The sequence below is a fragment of the Cynocephalus volans genome, chromosome 3, assembly GCF_027409185.1.
Source record: "Cynocephalus volans isolate mCynVol1 chromosome 3, mCynVol1.pri, whole genome shotgun sequence".
Classification (NCBI taxonomy): Eukaryota; Metazoa; Chordata; class Mammalia; order Dermoptera; family Cynocephalidae; genus Cynocephalus; species Cynocephalus volans.
Window position 1 is genome coordinate 5,349,167 of NC_084462.1, and position 6,000 is coordinate 5,355,166.

Here is a 6,000-nt window from a genome sequence, read left to right on the forward strand (position 1 = left end):
TCGGTGCCCATGGTGGATCCTGGGGTTTCTTTGATCAGAGACTTTATTACTGACTCAGTCTTGTTGCTTGTAATTCATCTGTTCAGGTTTTTTGTTTATTCATGGTTCAATATTGGTAGATTTCATATGTTCAGATATTTATCTATTTTCTCTAGGTTTTCCAATTTGTTGGCATATAATTGTTCATAATAATCTCTAATGATCCTTTGTATTTCTGTAGTATCAGTTGCGATGTCTTCTTTTTCATTACTGATTTTATTTATTTGAGTCATTCCTTTTTTTCTTGGTTAGTCTAGCTAACTGCTCGTCAATTTCTTTTATTTTTTCAAACAACCAACATTTTGTTTTGTGATGTTTTGTATTGTTTGTTTGGTTTCAGTTTTGTTTGTTTCAGCTTGATCTTTATTATTTCTTTCCTTCTGCTAACTTTGGGTTTGGTGTGTTCTTGCTTTTCTAGTTCCTTAAGATGCATTGTTAGGTTATTTATTCGAAATCTTTCCATTTTTTTGATGTAGGCATTTATTCCTATAAACTTTCTTCTTAGGACTGCTTTAGCTACATCCCATAGGTTTTTTTATGTTGTGTTTCTGTTTTCCTTTGTTTTACTAATTTTTAAAATTTTTCTTTTAATTTTTTTTGACACATCGGTCATTCAGGAGTATGTCATTTAGTCTCCATATATTGGTACAGTTTTGAATGTTTCTCTTGCTATTGATTTCTGATTCCATTGTGGTCAGAAAAAATGCTTGATATAATCTCAGGTTTTTAAAATTTGTTGAGACTTGTTTTGTGGACTAAAGTGATAATTGCTAGTGTATAGAAAATAATGGATTTCTATATGTTGATCCTTTATCCTGAGACCTTGAAATCTAACTCATTCCAGAGATTTTTGTAGATACGTTGGGCTTTTCTATGTATGCCATTTTATTTGGTTTTTTATTGCTACTTGAACAAACTGCCACAGAGGGAGTGGCTTAAAACAACACAAATTTGTTCTCCTACAGTTCTACAGATCACAACTCGGGCATGGGTTCACAGCACTGTGATCCTTCTTGAAACTCCAGGGGAGATTTTGTTTCCTTACTGTTTCTAGGATTCAGAGGCTACTTCTGTCTCTTGCTTCATGGTCCACTTTGGAGTCAGCAAGGTTTCATTGTAACATCTCTTTATTTCTGTTGCTCTGCTTTCATCACATCGCCAACTTCTTTAAGACTCTAACTCCACCTGTGTCCTTCTTATATACACACTTGTGATTATATATCCTTTACCAGATATTCCGAATAATTAATCTTCCATCACAAGATTGAGTAGATCACATTTGCAAACTCCTTTTTACCAAATGAAGTAACAGAAATTATACAGATTTGGCCATACACATCCCTTGGGGGAAGGATGACATTATTCAGCCTGTCACAATCATCATATATTCTACTAATGTGTATACTATATCTTCCTTTCTGGTATTTTATACTGTTATATCATTTTCTTCCCTCATTTCATAGTAGAACTTTTAATATGGTATCGAACAGTAGTGCTAAATGTAGACATCTTTGCCTTGTCCCCGATCTCTGGGGGAAGCATTCAGTCTTTCACCATTAAACATGGTGTTTGCTGTAAGGTTTCTAGGTGTTCTTTATTGAGTTGAGGAATTTTCCCTCTGTTCCTACTTTTCTGAAAGTTTATATCATGATTGAGTGGTGAATTTTGTTGAATATTTTTTTCTGCATGAATTGATAGGATCCTGTGGTATGTCTTCTTCACCCTGTTAATATTGCGGATTACATTGACTGGATTTTGAATAATGAAAGTCTTTCCTCTCTTGAATGTACCCCCTTTGCTCAATTGGTGTTCAGTTCTTTCTACATACTTCTGATTTCTATTTCTAATTTTGTTAAGAATTTTTCACCTGTACGTGGGGTTTAGTTCTTATTTATTTATTTATTTATTTTTAATACGTTTTTCTGGGCTGGCCGGTTGGCTCATTGGTTAGAGCATGGTGCTGATAACACCAAGGTTAAGGGTTTGGATCTCTTTACTGGCCAGCCACCAAAAAAAAACACCCCAAAACCAAAAAAATTCCAATATCTTTTTACTATTTTGGTGTCATGGTAATACTGACTTCATAATTTGACTTTGGAAATACTCCTTCCTCTTCTGCTTCCTAAAATAAATGGTCTACAATTGCTATTTCATCTTTACAGGCTTGATAGAATTATCTAAAGTCTCCATCTGTGCCTGGATATTACTCTGTTGTGAGAATTTCTTTTTTATTGAGGTGTGAACACTTAACATAAGCCCTACCCTCTCAGCTAAGTTTTAAGTGTAAAATTCAATATTGTTCACTGTGGGCACGAAGATGTACAGCAGATATTTAGAAGTTAATCATCAGCATAACAGAAACTTTCTACCCATTAAATAGCAATCCCCCATCGCTCCCCACACTCGTCCCCTGGAGGCCACCACTCTCATCTCTGTTTCTATGTATGTAACAGTTTGTGATATTTCATGTAAGTGGTATCATGCAGTATTTGTCCTGTGACTGGCTTATGCCACTTAGCATATTGTCCTCAGGGTTTACTCATGTTGTCATGTACAGTAGTAATTTTTACCTTTTTAAGATCAAGTAATATTTCATTATATGTATATACTATATTTTTGTTATCTGTTTGCCTATTGATGAACATTTAAGTTCTCTCCACATCTTGAATTTGTGAATAATGCTGCAATGAATATGGGAGTGCCAATATCTCTTCATGATGTTGATTTCAATACTTTTGTATAAATACCCAGATGGGCAATTGCTGGTTCATCTTTTTATTTTTTAAGGAAATTTCCTATAGTTTTTTTATTGCTGCACCATTTTACATTTCCAACAACAAGGAAAGAAGGATTATAATTTCTCTACATTCTTGCCGATATTTATTATCATCTGTCTTTTGATAACAGCCATGCTAACAAATGTGAGGTGATGTCTCATTGTAGATTTTATTTGCATTACCTTGATGATTAATGATGTTGAGTATCTTTTCATACACCCGTTGCCTATTTTTATGTACAGTCATGCAATGTGTAACAACAGGGATGCATTCTGAGGGATGTATCATTAAGTGACTTCTTTGTAGTACGAACATTTTGAGTAAACTTATATGAATCTAGATGGTGCCCTGTATGGTGTAGCCTATGGCTCCAGTGCTGCAATCCTGTACAGCATGTTTCTGTACTGAATACTATAGGCAACTGTAACACAGTAGTAAGTAATTTTTGCATCTGAATATATGTAAACATAGAAAAGGTACAGTAAAGACCAAGGTCAAGGGTTCAGATCCCCATACCAGCCAGCCACCAAAAAAGAAAAAGAAAAAAGAAAAGGTACAGTAAGAATGCTGTGTAAAAGATAAAAAACAGTATATTTGTATAGGGGTCATTCCGGAATTGCATGAGTATCTATTTAGTGTCTTCCTCAGTTGCAGCAATAGCCTGGGAAAAGGTACTCTTCAGAGAGTAGGCCTTAAAAGCTGTTAGAACTCCTTGATCCATGGCTTGGATCAAAGAGGTGGTGTTTGGAGGGAGAGACACCACTTTGATATTGGGATAAAGATCACAAGTAAAAGGAGAATGTGTGGGAGACTTACCAACAATAAGCAAGATTTTCAAAGTCACGTTATTCTCCAAACGGCATAGCAATTCAGAAGGACTTCTTGGAAGAGGAGCTGGGTTATCCATGACTTCTTATTGCTCCTGTAGTACACTGACAGGGTGTGCTTATTAATGTTTGGAGGCCCTGGGGTTCTCACTGCGCCAGCTTACTAAGAGTTTCAATTTGTAGCCTAAAATATTGCCCCCCAAGCAAGACTGTTATCTGTCCTTAATAGCCTTGAGACCTGGCATTGACTTGGCCTCCTTATAGGTAAAAGTCCTTTTAGACATTTAAGTCTAGAATAGGGCAGGTTCATCCCTACTGGAGATTTGCTCTGGCAAGTAATTTTCCTGCACAATCAGCTTATGCAGTTTCTCAAAGTTCTGCAGTTGCTTTCACAGCAGCACTTGCAGAGAACACACTCACTTTCACATCATGTAATGAATAACAATTGTTGAATTGTTTAAACCACCTAGAGCTAGCTCTAAATTCAGTATCACAGCTGGGTCCCACCTTTTATTATCACAAACCAATTTTTGCCTTGGTCGTGATTGTCATGGTGCTGAGAGGGACACACTTCTGTGTCTGGTCTTCAATCCAGATCGTTAGAAGTTTTTCCATATCTGCTACAGGCCCTTCTTGTATTTGTGTTAGTTTCATTGCATTCAGTGAAGCAGATCTTTTAACAGCTTCCACCAGTTTGTTCTTGTTCTCCAAGATCATAGCTTTGGTAGAACAGGACGTGCCTTACTGGCAAGCAGTAGCCACTGATTTTTGACCTTTGTAGTCCTTAATCACTTAATTTTGTTTCCAAGTCAGTTACTCAACATGGCCTTTTGCTGGCAACATTAGCAATGGATTTTTTATGCTTAGGAATCATGATGAACAAAACAACATCTGGTTAAATCAAGAACAAGGGAAAATAATGTGATCAAGAGATGCGGTAAACACAATATGCGTAGTACTATGTACTTTACATAATTGTATTTGCTATACATGTATGCGACATGTATGCGACTGGCAGTGCATTAAGTATATTGATGGCATCATCGCCATAAACAGGTGATTAATGCATTGTGCTATGACATTGCAATGGCTGCCATGTTACTGGGATAGAAATGTTTTCATATATTGTTTATCCTCTTTTATTTATTTCTTCTTTTTTTAAATGCAGTTTACTGATAATAATCATTTTACTTAATACTGTTCTGCTGCATTTGATAATTTTGGCATGTTGTGTTTTTATTTTTGACTATCTCGTGACATTTTTAAAAAATTCCTTTAGAATTCCTTTTTGACTTATTGAATGTTCATGAATGTGGTGTTTAGTTTCCGTGTATTTGTAAATTTTCCCAGGTTCTTACTGTTATTAATTTCTGGTTTTCTTTTTTGTGCTGGAGGATGTTGTATGTGTGCTTAAAAAGAATGTGAATTCTTCTGCTGTTGTGTGGAAAGTTCTGTATTTGTCTGTTAGATCCATTTTGTTGGTGGTGTTGTTTATTATGCTGTTTTCATATTAATTTTCTGTCTGGATGGTCTATTGATTATAGAAAATGAAATCTTGAAATTTTCTACTATCGTATTGCCCATTATTTCTCCCTGCAGACCTGGTAATGTTGGCTTTAATTATTCAGGCACTCTGAGTTTGGGTATATATGTATATTTGTGTTGCTCTATATTTCTATTCAATCGACATTTTAATCTTTAACGCATAAAAAATATTGTGTATTGTCATAGCTTTGAGTTAAAGCCTATTTTCTAAATATAGCTGCTTCTGCTGTCTTTTAGTAACCATTTACATAGAATTTCTTTTTCCATCCCTTCACTTTCAGTCTATGTTTTCCTAAATTTAAAGTGAGTTTATTTTAGACAGCATATATTTGGGTGGTGTTCTTGTTTTGTTTTATTTTTTTTGGAGTTTTTAAAAAATTAATTCTGTGTCTGTGGACTTGTAGTTTAATCCATTTACATATAAAGTAATTATTGATAGATAAGGTTTACTGTCACAATATTGTTTTCCCACTGTTTTGTAGACATGTATATAAAAACAATTATATTTACAAGCATGTACAAAATATAGCACAAGTAAATAGAAAATCTAGTGAACTTGGATCTTTTGCTTTTTTTTTTATAGGTGGCTAGCCAGGACAGGGCTACAAACTCTTGACTTGGTGTTACAACATCACACTTTAACCAACTGAGCTAACCAGATAGCCAATGTTGTGCTTTAAACTTTGTCCACGTGGAGTTTCTGAGGCTGACGGTGAAGGCATGAAGGACACTCAGCAGACAGTTGGTGTCAAAGGACACTCCCTTGGTCATATTGGGAGCACAGAAAACAAGTTGGCAAACAAAATCTCTGA